At 37.2% G+C, this 16438-nt stretch overlaps 1 protein-coding gene across 1 annotated transcript in view; it reads right to left on the reverse strand.

Annotated features, from left to right (window-relative positions):
- The window catches only part of LOC116425342 (zwei Ig domain protein zig-8), a 382900-nt gene extending 378641 nt beyond the window's left edge, over nt 1–4259 (reverse strand). The window contains exon 1 of the mRNA XM_076366653.1: nt 3653–4259. The gene's annotated coding sequence lies outside the window, so the exon portion shown is untranslated. The remainder of the gene's footprint in view (nt 1–3652) is intronic.
- Nucleotides 4260–16438: the final 12179 nt, after the last annotated feature.

The following is a 16438-nucleotide window of genomic DNA, read 5'->3' on the forward strand; positions in this document are numbered from 1 at the left end:
GTTCGCAATCCGCAACTGGCTACTTCCACCGAACTTTCTTACACAAAAACTTCCGTTATTACACGTAAACCTCGCGAGCCATCAAAAAACCTATCGGCGACACCATGGCCACGAATAAAGACCGAATCGAAAGCGTCACCGCGTCGCGTTTTTCCATTCGGAAAAAGTGCTCACTGTGATTTCTAAAACCCCTTGATAAAGTGAAACCCAAAAGCGTGGAATGGAAACGCCGGCGACAGAATCACCGACACGTTAATTAAATTTCTGTGATAAGTTTCGTCCAGATGACGTCACTCCGACGGTCCCGTATCGAAGGAAACTGCGAATAAAAATGTGAATCGGCCCGTTGGGGGTAGCGTTCGGTGTACCGTCGCGTCCCCTTTTAATCGCGAGCCAGCGCTACCGGATAAAGCAACGTGTAATTTGTCGCAATTGGTATTGTTCGGTGTTTCCCGTGTCCCCCTTTCCCCTCCTTTTCGTTTTTTCCCTCTTGTTACCCCATTTTCCCCGACGCGTATTTTTTTCTCTTTTTGTCTTTATCTCTCGCTCGCTCGCTCGCTCGTTCTTTCTGTTTTCTCCTCCCTCGGCCCCTACTCCCCCCCCCCCCCCCGCCGTTTTCCTTCCTATTTTCTCGCACGCCGGAAACCCCCAATACGAAACGACGGGGCTGGGTGGTGCCCCAATTTTGCGGTGATCGCCGCGATGTTTATAATCCTGTTTGTGCAACGACGATCGAGAGTGCCCGGCTGGCCGATGTTCGGGCTATTATTACACGCGGCGATGAAAAAGGAAACGTATGGTAATCGTTGATCCTCGACGGTGTTGCGGCACGAACGAAACGTAGGCGTGGACTTTTTGGTTTCGCGATTGCCGGAGTTCGGTTTGTTAACGCTGAACGTACCGACACTTTATACCTTTATATATACCTTTTCCCACCGGGGCTGGTTAAATAACTGGATATGAACTGAAGATAGACAAATTAAACAATACATTTTTCTTAGTGAAAACAGGAACAAAAGGAAAGACAATTGATAAAATGATTGATCACGCAATATAAAAATTGATATCGAGTTAAATAGGAAATGTACAATTGTTAACTGAATTTTAAAACCGGTCATTTGACCGGTCGTGGTACGTTTAGTGTTAATAGTAGAACTGCCGAGCATTTCATATGATTTATGTGTGATCCTTGTAAAAATTAAGACAATAGCTTGTTTTCGATTTCTTCGTGTGTTCATTGTAGTGAAGTGAAACTATTTTTGTAATCGTTTCGGATATTTAACAGTTTTAACGCTAGATTTACGGACATTTACTGTCTGTTCTGTCGTTCTTAGAAAAATTGATATTTGTTCATTTGAAGCTTGGAAATTAGAAGTTTAAGGGTAGACAATTGAGGTACATATTCGTGTAACTGTATTAATCAAAATCGACATAAAAATTTACCAAACAATGTTTAAAAATTTCAATATTAGTGAAATTGACTCGTTTCGTAAATCTATTTTTAACATATCAATAATTGCAAAATAAGAGAAATGAAACCCGTCATCTTGACGGGTGTGATAATTCTAGTGTCAAATACGTAAATCACAATGGTCACCGATGATCAGAGCTTACAAATTACTTGAAAACAATTACAAGAGGAAACCTGGCGTTAAATGAAAGTACCTAGTTATATCAGTAACTAAATAATGGTATAACTTAAAAGCTATGATACCAAATCGTTGATAATTAATTCGTTCGCAAAGTTTCTATCACGGAACTTTTTACACCTTGTTTGAGAGACTCGCATGTTTACAGCATTGTGCACACACTAAATCTCTTTTATTAATTGCATCGCGTTTTCAGGTTTTGGGGATTAAGAAACTCTGAGATTGATCGAAGATGCAAACTTTTTGACACTTGTTTCAGAAGAAATATACAAATAAGTATTCGTGAAAATAGAATCCACTGAAATGACGGTTCTATTAAATCGTGTGTTAGATAATGTTTTGTACTGATACGAGAACATCGTTTATCGCAGGAATCCAACATTACTTTTCGCCCAACGCAATAAAATAAAGCCATTTCCACGTATTATTGCTAGTAAAATTATATCTCGTCTGCGAACGGTTTATTAATCAGTCAGATTTCCGTAAAATGTCTTTAACGTACGGCTCGGCAAGAAATTGTGTAAAAATTCATCTCTTATTTGCATTAAAATATTGAAATATTATTTATTTGTTTAGAATTACAAAAATTTAATACTATTTATTATGTGTTCCAATACATACAAATAATGTGACAGGCGACGTGTTGAAACAATTAACTGTTCGATGTCCATGGAAAGACATAACAAAGATTTTAATTACACTTGGCGAGCGTGAAAAAGTACTAGAAGTCAGAATGAATAATGGGTTGTTTGCTATGTCACAGACACTGAAACATCAAGTCAGAGAACAGCTGCTGTTTTTTTAAACATTGTGTAAAAATTCAAGTGAATAAGGATAATAAAGAAGTGATAAAATTTTGAGAGCAACAACAATTATTGTAAATACGACGATGTGTGTCGTATGCTTAGGAAACTTGAGAAAACAAAATTTTATCGTACACAAGGTTAAGCGGTTCGATCAATTTTCAAACAAATTTTAATGTTTAAAACACTATTTTGAAAATATCACAACTGCTTGATGTAGGTATAAAATCGTTTTAGAAACGATTATTGGCAATAGATGAATACTGAATATAAAGAAAAAGATGTTCAATATGTAAAAAGTGATCGATAGGAAAGCAGTAGCTTGTAATAGGTCCAGGAATTCGTAACTAAAAGTTTCAGAAGAGTAATTAATAACTACTTAATTCGCCTTTATCAAAGAGGTCGATGAATTTAAGGCCCATAACTTATAATTAAAAAACTTGGAACAACCAAAACTATATTTCAAACATCAAACACCCATATCATTTTCCTCCACAGGCGTAATCTAACAGAAAGATGAAAAGAACTGCAAGCATTGATCATCAAACAACGAAAACGCAACAGAAACTTATGTACACCTAATCATAAGAAAACTTGAAATTGAAATCTTTGCCCTTAAAAGCACAAGTCATGTGTGTCGCGACAAAAGAAAGTCTAAAGTCAACGTTTCAACATTGGGTCTGCTACAAACGTAACTTAATCAAAAACTTCGCAATGGGAAAGCAATCTGTAGTAAATAAAATATTACTTCTCCCGTAAAGAACATTTAAATAACTTGATCCAATCAGTCGAAATCTACATCGAATTATATGAACAATAATTAAACTATCTTATAACTAAACTCACACTTGAAACTGCAAAAATAATCACAAAGAATGATCACAAGAAACAACATAACCCAGGCATAAACATAAATTACATTTAATCCCCGTAAAAAGAATTTCATCTATCGTCCCATTACTTTCCCACAATTCAATTTCAAAAGCCAACAACCCCGTAAGAATTCGTTATGTCGCACCCTCGCATATTCTTTCCCCTATTCTTCCCTTCACCCACCTCCCCAATTAACCGAACAACCCGGTGTTTACGAGGACACCTTAAATTTAACGACCTCTCTGCAAAGACCGCCCTCCGACTGTCTAATGCACTTTATCAAGCCAGAAGTTCCACTCGCATGATCCGCGTGACGTTGAAACTTACACGAGCACAGACGTCTTCGATGCCCGTTCGATTACTCCCAAGGCGACAACGAATCACAGGAACGAAAACAATTCCTCCGACATCCCACTCACTCTCGAATACCCCGGAAACGCGCAACTGTAACGCGTGAACGCACCAGTATCCTCCAAGAGAAACCACCGAGTCCCTTCGCCGAGTCTTTCGCAGGATCCTGGAAAGGCGGTAGCCGAGTCACGGATCTACGGCTGATCGAGATTTATGGTCCTCGCACGATCGACACCTCCCGTCACATGTCGGAGCCCCCGCACTGGCTTCCGATCGCAGACGCTCGTTCGATCACCGCCACTCTGTCAGATCCTCCGTGATCGATCCATGCACATTTAACGATCGTCTCCCTCGATTAGCATTTATTTTTGATCACCGAAGATGACCGAGAATTTTGTTCCTCTTGGGGGAATATACTTCTGGACTGGTGACCAATGTCCGCGGAACGCGACAAGCGAAAAAAAACGAGCACGACGGACACCGCGGCCGAGATTCGATCCGGTTACACGCGTAAATATCGGTTGGAATCGCGAGGAGCGAGCGTTCACCGAAGACACGGCTCACACACCGGCTACTCGTTAGGACTTCGCCTATGGACTGGCGGGCGCCGCGGCAAAAGCTACGGCGCAACACGCCGACGCAACTGCCCCCTTAGAACCCCTTGGCCCGTTCGTCGCGGTGATACCAACCAATACCAACCAGCCGACCGCGCTCTCTATGCTTCCAGGCTTCCTTTCGCGCCCCCGTGAAACGTGCTCTCCGCCGTGCGGAACCCCGACGCGGCGCTCGCTCGCTCGCTCGCTCGCTCCCTTGATCGAAATTACGGTATGTAGTACTTCGCGCTTCCAACGGACCCGTGAGTTTTATTGGCATTCCGTTGCCCGACCGTGAAGGAAGAATTATCCCGAGCAATTCGGCACGGGGTGCTCTTTTTTCGGAATTACTGGACGTAGCTGCGATAGGGAACCAAAACCCTGGGCGAACCGTTATCGTTGCGGACTGGCGTACGGACTACAGTGGACATTTTTTTATGACGTATTAACCCTTTGCACTCGAAAGTTTTTCACTGGAAATATTTAACATTTTTCGACGAGATACAGACGACACTGTTTGAAACTAATTTAACAATAATTCACAGATAAATTAAGTGACAAAGTAATTTTATTTAAATATTTCCAACGGCAATACAAAGTTTCATTTAAAATACTAAATATTCAATTTTATAGTTTTGCTGTATCAAATCAAGTGCACCTCTCGAGTGCAAAGGGTTAACAGATTCGAGAACGTGGTTGTCGTTTGCTACGTCGTTCTCAATTGTTCAGGTGAATACCGATAATCTAGGATAAGTTCAGAGATGGCCCAGTTGTTTTGAAAGAAGTATTACGTCATAAATGTGATCCCTACCTGAAGAAAATATATTTTTGAACGCAGATACGTGTCAGAGGAATTGTTGAATAGGCTTCTGTGCGGGATTCAGTATACCGCTAAATATAATTGACAGTGCAGGCATTTTAGAATTTATGGGACCATCTCACTCGCAGAACTTTTTTACATTTTTTTGGAAGAATAATGTTAATATAATTTTATTTTGTTTTTAACTCTTTTAGAAGGACGATTTTGAGAAGGAAACCAGGTAAACTTGTTGATAATGGGCTCCCTTTTCGATTGCGATAAAGTTTGGATATGTCGTAGAAATCGATGTTTCGAGGAACTTTTACTTATATATCTAACCGGCGATCGCGCTTAGTTTACAAGATAGTATTACTATAGATAGTATTACTACAATGAATTCTGCGTTCATGATAACAGTTCGTGATACGTTTTTCAGAATTACTGAAATCTACAACCTTTAGCAAGATTATATACTTACTTACTTTATTCTTTTCAGTAGCGCTGTTTAAGTAACTTCGCTGATTCAAACTTTATAATATTGTCAACCAGTCTTCTGTTGGATTAAAATTGATAATGAGTAAGCGAAAAGAAGGTGTAAAGTGAAAAAGACGCAGTCGATAGCGAGCAAACCTTCAAAGTAAATGCAGAGCTTCCAACTCTGTTGATACCTTTAAAGAGGTCAAACAAACGATGATAGTAAAGTAATAAAGGAGATAAGTCGTTTATTTTCAGTTTCACGTAACGACGACATTCCCGTTCACTTGAAATCAATTTAGTATCAACACTTTCATGAATATATGAAACGAATGTAAAGAATGTTAAAAAAAAAAAGAAAATTCACTACTGTCCACGAAGTAAAAGATTTCGTTCCTTCATTTATTCTTTATTAACAGACTTTATTAACTTAATCATTTAGTAATAGTATCTTCACTTTTAAGCACAATTTTGTACGCTTCATTAATCAACTCGATACTTAAAATCTTTATTTTCTCGGTTCAACGTCAACATCGTATTTCAATTTGAATTTGATTCATGTTTAGAACTTCTATTTGATCTGATCAAATATGAAATCGAAATTTAGTATTTCCCCCAAGCGGATTCCATTGCAAATAAACCGGAAATATAAAATCCAAAAGATTGAAGTTCTTCGTTATCGCAACTGTTTCAATGTAAATGCATTTAAAGTAATACCATTAAACAAAGTAAGGTAGAAAATACTTAACCTTCTTTCAAACATGTTACACAAACGTATTACACATAGGACGAACTTTTTAAAGTAACTTTGTAACTCAAGATAATGTTCGAAATACGCGAACCTCTGGGCGCTTTCGAAATACACGAGCATAATTCGCGGAAAATATTGAAAGTGGCTCAACAGTCGGCACATTGTGCTTTTTATTTAGCATTCACAAGTCGCGAAAACTGGTGTGCTCGAACGTTCCGCGAATGAAATTTCCTACGTTCTATACGTATATTAAACGAAACAATTATGACCTACGGATCGGAAATCAAATGGAATTGACTCGCTTCGGTGTCAGTATATGAATGCTGCCATGAAATATGCATTATAGTTACATGTGAAACCAGCGGTTCTCAAATTGGAAGCACCCAAAGCAACGTAACCGGAAGAAACCATCTAGCAATAAGCAATAAACGAAATTTAAGTAGCCGTCAGCACTCAAAATGTCATATTCCAGAATATCACGTTGGTGCTAAATGTACCAATTAATAGTGCGTTCACTTTACCTATATTCAAAATATCATATATGTGAGACTTCAAATGTGCATTAGTACCGAATATACCATCTAATATTTTTCTTTCTCGCTTCTCGATTCATTCTCGCTATTTAATATATTTTTAAGGGAGTAAAATTCTGTAGCACAATATGCTACATTGTCGAGAAAGAAATTTTATGAGTACTTAATTATTGCATATTAGATATTTCTTCGTGAAGAAAATTGCAAATTAGTGATCGATACAGCTAATGAAAATTAATATAAGTATTCCGTATATTTATACACGATATCGTTATTTTAAAATCATCAGAGTTCATTGATAATTATTGCAAGATGAGATAAGATTTTGTTATCCAAGAGTCATTTAATAATCGAGAAATTTTATAATAAAAGGCTGAGACAGTCTTCATCCCTTATAATCCCCAGAAACATAGAACTTAAGTCAGATGGACTAGTAATTATAATAAATAGTAATTACAATTAGCAATTATTACATATCAGAAAAAGTTCGTGCAGTTTCTCATTAGCAATGATTTAAGGTCAGATTTCAATCAGTATTTCACTAGTTTCATTCATGAAACTGGTATTAGCAGCAAGTTATGTTTATGTCATTGATATCAAACAGAAAATTATTTTACAAAAACGTTCCCTGTGTTTAAATTTTCAGATACCGCACGATCTTCTTCCGTTACCTAATTTAAGTAAATTGCATAAAGTTTAATTAAATAGTGGCAGTAAGAGCATTTCGATCATTTGTAGGATGCATAAAGGCTTGTTTGATCCTGATAGTCGCAGGAAGCGACGGAACACAGTATTCGGGGCGTAAAAGGGAGAGAACAGGACCAGGACAAACCTGCGAGACCGGGGTAATAGATACTGTACCTGCAGAGTGTCCACGAATTCCCGTAGGAAATTAAAGTTCACCGTCAAAGAGGAGTATTAAAGAGAAAGACGAACCAAAATGATATCATTGTGCGAGACCTCGCTTTCATCTTCACACTTGATACGAGGTCTCCTTCATTTCTTTCAGAACCCCGGCGAAAAGTGTGAATGATGAGTACGAGCTAGTCCAGCGGAATTTTGAAAAATAAAGAATGCACGTATTCAGCGCAGAACCAAAGAGGAAACGTACGAGTGTTGCCAGAAATTAGCGACGATAAGAAAAATGCGGGGACTGGTATTTCATGAATATTTAAAATGGATGAACTCCATTATCGGTGAAGATCGGGGCAAAGGGACTATGTTTAATGAAATTCTGAATAAGCGCCTAGTATGTACGAAAAATTACTAAAGGTATCATATAATCATCTCATATTATTATATAAAAACACTATCGTATCGTCATATATGATAATACTATATTATAATTTACATACTAATTTCTCCACTTGAATAGTTGACAAGTTACAGAAACACAAGTTGTTCAAACATTTTGAAATATTTATATTCAAACATTATGAAAAATACAGTTCAAACAAAATCATATTTTTCATACTATCGTATGTTAAAAATGAATCGAATCATCATCGAGCCATTCAACCAGGAAAGTACTACAGCTGCAAGAAGTCAAAGTGACGGGTATCAGCTTTCTTATTTCGCAATTGGTATCTTAAAATCGTTAAATATCCGAAATGACTTGAGAAATAAATAGTTTCACTTCAATACCATGATCAGTATACGAAGAAACCGAAAAAAAATCAAATATTTTAAATATTTTATTTTTTTAATATTTACAATGTTTATAAATATTACATATTGATCATGTTAAACGCCCGGTGGTCTCAGTGTTGATGAACGGGAATTACCCTTGATCATTGAAATTCCTGAAAAAAAAGAAGAGAATGAGTATCAATAAAGATCATTATAGAATCGCAGTTATAGGCTGGCGGGGATTGCGCGAGGCTGAAGTGTAACCGCAAAGAGCAGTCGTGTACTCGTCGTTTCGGAGTACATAACCCGAACGGCTGGTAGGTCGTTGGGAAAGGGCATGGCAGGGTTAGGGAAGAGAAAGGGAGAAAAGCATCGGAACTACATAGGCGCGCAGCACGTTCGTAGGGCGCGTTCCCTGTTTAATTAGCGGACCAATTAAACGTCGGGACTGCCACATCCGACATGGCCACGTAATTAGAGGTATTATAAATTAATTATAACGCCGTGGCGCAGCCAGTTTTGTGGGATTCAATCTCGGAATGGGCTCGGCATTGCACGCCAAATGAATGCCAAACAACTTATGCCTGGCACCGGGCCTCCTTCTACGCCCCATTGGTCTCCACTATTTTACTTTCCCTTCCGCCTCCTAACCTATCTTTCTTTTATCTCGCTTCTACTGTCGCTCCCTACAATTGCCGGCCCCTCGTTCTCTTTCCCTTTCTCTCTGTCTGTCCAGTGATTGACGGCTGTGACTCGATTACGTGTCACAGATAGGATATCAAACCGGAAGGATTGGCTAGACAATAGAGCAGTCCGAGGTGTCACGTGTTTCCGTAGTACGTTTATTATCGTTGTATGGGGGAACTACCTTACGCAGGGTGGTTTGCTATTGCCAGAGACACATCTGAAGCTTAATTTCACGTATTAACACTAAACCTACCATTCTTTTTGCAATTATTAAAAAGATAACAAATATTTCTCTGAGAAATTATTCCCAAAATTGATTTAGCAATATGTAAACTGAATTGTAAATTAATTAAAGTCTCGATAGATATGCTTTTGAAATTGCTATAGAAGAATTTTGAGAAGTCAATTTAACTGCTCGGTAGGTTTAGTGTTAACGCGGTCCGTGTTTTTGCAGATTCATGATTTCCGAGATTGTTCTTTTACAATGGAATCACGGAAAAAGCTGTTTAACGTGTTGAGAGTCTGATTAAGATGGCAAGAAAATTTTATTAATTGTTAATTGCACAGTTTTGTAAATACGAGTTTATAGAGATGGAAACTGTTTAGATCTCTTTTCTGCTACTCGTACATGTTACGGGCAATGTGTTTAACGTGGGCATTTTGTAAAATGACCGGGCATTGTGTAGAATGCCCTTTCGAAAAGACATTGTGCAAAATGCCCGTAACATGTTTCGGTCAATCTATAAAATATCCGGTCATTATACAAAATGCCTAGAAGATGGTGGTCACTGTATTGAAACGCTCTGATGAGGAAATTAAAAAATGTGTTTTTTATTGAGACAATATATCCCTTGGTCAAAATCAACAAACAGTCATTATAATCATACTTAATCATAAGGATCATTTATTGGACCAAGGCAAAGAACTGTAGTACTTGGAATTACAGAACTGACCGGTAGCTCTGCACTGTAACCAAGACCTAAGCAAGCCCTAACCGTGGGCATTATATAAAATGTCCGGGCCATTTGTCAAATACCTGCCTATTATATACATTACCCCAAAAATTGGGCATTCTACACAATGTTCGGTCGTTTTACAAAATGCCCACGTTAAACGCATTGCCCATAACACATATACTGATTTTTATCCATACATTTCATAATTTTATTTATAAGATCATTTATGTCATCACAATTATGTCGTTTTTTAAGTTGCTTTTTAAAGAAAATGTGTGATTTTGTTCATGGATTGAATTGATCCCTTTCGGTAGAGATAGGTACATAAAAATGTCAAATGTAAAACTACCGTTAAAGACATTGAATTTTATTGAAAAATTTATCAGAATATGCGTATAATAAGAATTATTATTGATATAAAGTTATTTAGTACTTTTTCGAATTTTATTTTCGAAGTACTTATTCAGTGCTTTACATTTAAAATTCTATATTTCCCCTACCTTTTCAAATTTTTCATAGAATTAATCACTATTGCTAATGAAGAGCTCACAATAAAATAATTACCATACAACATTCCATCCATAATAAAATACTGTGCATCATATATTTAGAGAATACACCGACAAATATTTACATAAAAGATGATACGCGAGTATCTGCAAAATATCCGATTGCCCATTAAAAATAGTTACGTTAACAAAATGCAATAATCAATCGGACGAGTCTCGGAACATCGAATAAAATTGTCAGATAAATGGAAATCCTATCACAATTCCCTTTCTTTCGGAACAATTGCTTTGTAATAGAGACCGGGTTCGCGCGTTTCACTTTCAATCAGCTTGGTCACACATTTTCGACGATTCCAAAAGGCGATCGGATAATCATATCTGGCTGAAGACACTGGAATCGCGTCGGCCGGATTCTCTCGGGGAGTATCACGAATTACAGGGCGGAGCTTAGAAGTCTCGGTCACAGAATAGGAACCGATTAAGCGAAACAACCGGCTGACTGCACCTGTTGATATTTCACTAGCCACCGTACACTCGTACCCGCGTGTATGTCTCTACGCCCACCTTCTCCGTCTCGCAGTTCGTGAAATGAGAACAGTTTAAAATTGTACTCCACGGATTAGTGCAAGCTCTTCACCCCGGTTTATTGCTCGATGTCCACATCCGACTGGGAATCGAAATATCTTCGTCAATATACTTGACATCCGTTTGCACTTGAACTAAGAAAGTGCATTAAGACGTTGATGATTTGAGATGAGTGACTTTTTAAAATTATCGAGAAACGTTTGGGCTTTGACATTGATTACAAACTGAAGGATTGTAATTACAGAATTTAATTTTTGGGAAATTTTTTACAATTGTTATAATCAAGTGAATATTTTTTAATTAGTTTGAACCTTTTGTCAGGGAAGATGGTTTTGAAACTTGAGTGTTTTTATCTTTTATCACGAAATTATGCTTGTGAAAGAACTTTTATGTTACAGCACTCGTAAAATTTCAGGAGAAATATTAACTTAATTTCTTTCTTCATTTCCTTAATAGAATTATATATTTATGTAATGATTTTGCCAGCAGAATAGAATGAACCAAATTGATTAACAAGTATTAGAGTATTAACCCTAAACTGTAAGTTCTACTATTATATGAAGCTCTACTATTATGTACAGCTATGATCATTTCATTGTAAATTCATCAACTCTGTCAGTTACTGCCAGCTTACAACGAGAACACACTGTATCTAACTCTAGAACTTCTGAGAGGAGAGAGGTAACTGTTCGTCGTATCCATACCTCACGAGTTCTAGGGTTAAGAATCGATTAGACAAAGTGAGTTCACTAGCAAGTCACCGATAAAACAACTCGGATCTATTAAACACGTTCAATGTAATCGATAGAAATAGTAAGACTCGATTGCAAGTAACTAAATCAAGATACACTGTGAAAGTCAGCTATTTTTCGTCGTTACTTGCTGTCGATTACCCAGCTGTTGAAATCGTGATTGAAAAATATTCCCTCGTTTTAGAAACCTATTCCAAAAGACAGACTTAAATCGAAAGGAAATACTACAAAATAAAATTGCGCTTTCATTTTTACATTACATACTCAGTGGTAAATTATTAATCTATTAAATTTCTACTGAGTATTAGATTATTCTCATTTTAGACTGCAAAGTCAGAGGATTAAAGGGTTCATCTAACACAATTTTAAAAATAGCAGAAGTATATTTTTCCACTTCTTTATCAAATATTAAATAATCTTGCATTGTAGGATATCAAAATTGTTTAAAAATACCAACTATTTTATTAAACATAAAAAGTTGTAAAATATCATTTGAAAGAACAAATGTTACCTTCAAATGCCCCGAAAGTTCTACAAAGCTACCGTGTTAGTATATAACTTTTACAAATAAAGTTTTCTCGTACCACTAAAAATAATAAAGATAGACTTTGTAGTTATTGCCCCGTCCTGTATGTACTTACTGAATGTATGCTAAAACATGGTGTAGTCGGACAGTCGGCCAACTACTTAGTCCTGATGCACAATATATTTGCATTAGAGGCACGATACACTTACATCTTAAGTCTTTAAATACAAGAAAAAATTTTTATATAATTTTATAAATGATATTTTATAGGAGTTTTTGCAGCCTCATGGAGGTTATTTTAAAAATTTTGATCTGCTGGCGTGCACAATTACAGTTCACTGGAACGTCCCAAAAAAAAATTATCCTAAGAAAAGTATGACTATGGCTCCAGTATAGACTACAATTATTTTGTTTGAGCAAAAACTCACAAAATGGTGGATCTCCAAACTTGGTGGTCTCAAAAATAGCATTTTCTTCGTAAAAGAAACGTTAAAAGGTGAGGAAAAAATTAACCAATCCTATTTATTCTAGTCTATACTGAAGCTATTGTTGTGTAGAAGAACATATTAAAATTTCAAACCGATTGGTTAAATGATTTTTAAATTATCATGCACGCCGATTACAAAAACGTTGTTTTGAGAAAATCGTGTTTAAAGTTTTGACAAACGAATTTTCACGTATAAAATCTTCTTACGTTCAATCAGCTATGCCTGCTGTATACAGAATTCCTTCCGACTCCTTATACTACTCGTTTTCAAGAGTTCTTCTTCTCTCTTTAAATTCATTTAATTAATCATTAATAAATTAATTTAACACGGCCGAAATGCCGCGTGGTCGATTCGGCATGCCTTACACATGGTGCTATAATCGTCTATAACTTTGATAGTATCTCGAATTTTCCTCTGAAATTTTCAGAGAATATTATTAAAATATGATACTTTCCAATAGGATACTTTCTAAAAATTGCAGGAAAATGTGCCACACGAAAGTTACTTGATTCGACATAGGAATTTTAACTTCTTGCCCTATGATTTCTTTCATAACTACGCTCGTTAGGAGAATTTTGTCCTTAATGATTCAGTAAAAAAAAACAAAGAAAAGTTCCTAATTCGTCTGTATCCACCTTTACCTCAGGATGTAACAATTAACGGAAAAAAAATAGTATTTAATTAAAATCCGTTAGCTTCTTCCGTGTTTTAAAATTTTGCCACTCACATTTGTTAACATAGTTCCATTATAAAAATCTTAAATCTCAAATTCTCATTTTTACAGAAGTCTCTCTAGTCTAAAAACTCTATGAAATTTTCTCCAGTTCAAACATTTTTATTTTATTATTATGCTTTCTTGTCTCGTAGTTTTTTGAAAATGTATATAACCTATAAATATGTAAATGATCACAGCGAAATTATAACGGTAACATGTAAATCAACTCCTAATAATAGCGTGTTCCTTATTTCCTGACTCAATGGATGATCATAGTTAGAATTTGCTACGTGCAACTGCGAACGTATTCCCAGCGTGTATTCGTTTTCACCGTTATTCATCCGGATTCGTTTATCTGGTCGCGTTATTACTTCCGCAATACTGATTATCAGGGTCCACGGAAGATTTTCAATAGTTGACCACGCTGCTGTAATTTTACGTTACAGTACCTCCCTTGAATATACATATTACAGTGCGCAATACTATAGACATCCATTACATGGACATTGCTGAAGTAATGGTGCATAACGTTTGACCGTTAACAACGCTGCGCGATTAACGCCTGTTGACATTGCGACGACAGTATAAAACAAGAGAATCGATGTAATGCACCACCTTGTGTGGCGTACGGTTGAATCAACGACTAGAAAATTTTGTAAAATACTAAAAAAACATTTGCACAATATTAACGTTCACAATGTTCGACGACAAGAATAGTCCTCTCTCCATGACGCAGCAAAACCATTCACTATGTAGATTCTAGAAAAAGTGTAAAACTCTGTGGACGAATATAAAGATGTCTATTCTTCGTATACAATCATTTTGTTTGTCACATAATTTGGATAAAACATTTCTTGCTATTGAATACTTCGTGCTCTTAACCCCCTGCCTTATAATATAGTGTCAGACTCCTGCTGATGTCAAACACAATATAAAAGCATAAATGTAACTCGATTCTGTTGAATTCAAATTAAATATTATTCTTCTGTTGTCAACTATTATACTTTGCAGCAAACAAATAAATTACTAATGACAAAGCAGTTATATCGATCATAGTTAAGAAACCATAGGGATTTTAAGCGAAAAGGACCTCAAACAGATTATACAATCTGTTACTGTTATACTCCTACACATCCGATCCTCACTGAAAAGTCTCCGTGCACATTCTTGATCTAATCGAAGAAAACACGGATCAAAATAGGATTACTCAATAAACGAAACAACCAAGACCCGTAAATACGCAACAATAGTAATGTTAGAGGAACATCGGAGTATTATCCGACGACCTCACTCCATTATTAAATTAATCTGGCGTCTCGGTGACACGCGAACGTCACCGCCAATCGAACGAATTAGCCAACGGGATGGGTATCAGTGATAGCTGAGATTCAGCCACGAGAAAATCACTGGTTTGTTGTTGGCACGGGGTTTCACCCCCTCCTCCCTACTCCGCCCTTCCATTCCCTGACTCCGTTGATCCCTTCAACCCCCGCGTGTCTATACGTCCGCGATAACGCGGCGTCATAAACAGCGGACGCAATGTAGCACGGATCCGGTGAATTCTGGCGAAACTAACGCGCGAGCAAAATGCGCCCCTGTCGTTCCTCAGTTCCCTTTATGCGGCCACGCACCTGCATGGCCGCCGAACGGCCCACCCTTTGTCCAATTGCATCGAAACTCGTCCGTGACAGCGGCTTCCGTTACGAATTCCGGGTCTAGCCAATTTAGCAAATTCCAACATCAGGGAATCGAACCGTCGAGCAAATAAGGCGGCACGGGGGAAAGGGGTTCGGTCCTTCCGACCGGAGAATGCTCGGCCACTATTGCATCCCGGAATCGACTTCAGAGAAACTTCGGGGAACGGTCAGCAGCGGTGTCATCAAAGGAGTAAACGGTGTCGACTGGTGATCGATTGGTTTTTTCGAGAGAAGTGGTTGGTACTTACGGGAAGATTCGGTGAAGTCGATCGACTGGCTGGTCGGGAAAGAATTACGACCGAGATGTTTAGGGTCGAGGGGTTGAAGTGCGAGCGAATGTATTTGAGTAAGCTTGTTCGATGGATACTCGAACCGCTTCAAACTTAGAGTTTATTACTGTTGGCGTTATGAGGGAAAAAGGTTCTGTAAATATCCTACTTTTAAATATTTTTAGATTTTACAATGGTTCGAGGTAAGGGAAGTTTCTTTTTGAGAGGAAGTATGAAACGAGATTCGCAATGAATTTTTATTTGGATACTTGTGCAGCGGTTTTTACTTCATTTTTGTCGAATCGTATTCGTAGTAGTGTATGTTAAATATTGACCTTTTTTCATTGCATTTGGTATTGTATTAAATTTTGTATCTTACTGTATGGCGTGTGTAATAGTGAGAAGTAGATTTTTTATTTGGAAGTAATGTGCAGAAAACAGTATGAATTTTATTCTTTTTGGAAGATTTATTTGGATAAACATAAATATCATCAAAATCATAGCACTTTGCAATTGGTAATTTCTTAGTTTTTCGAAACAATATTCGTACGTATTTTTAGATTGGAATTTTCATGAAAAAGTTATCTCATTATAATTATTATTATTATTAGTATCATCATCATCATCATCATCATCGTCATCGTCATCGTCATCGTCATCGTCATCGTCGTCGTCATCGTCATCGTCATCGTCATCGTCGTCGTCGTCGTCGTCGTCGTCCTCGTCGTCGTCCTCGTCGTCGTCCTCGTCGTCGTCGTCGTCGTCATTATTATTATTATTATCATTATTATTATCATTA

Source organism: Nomia melanderi, chromosome 4, assembly GCF_051020985.1.
Source record: "Nomia melanderi isolate GNS246 chromosome 4, iyNomMela1, whole genome shotgun sequence".
Classification (NCBI taxonomy): Eukaryota; Metazoa; Arthropoda; class Insecta; order Hymenoptera; family Halictidae; genus Nomia; species Nomia melanderi.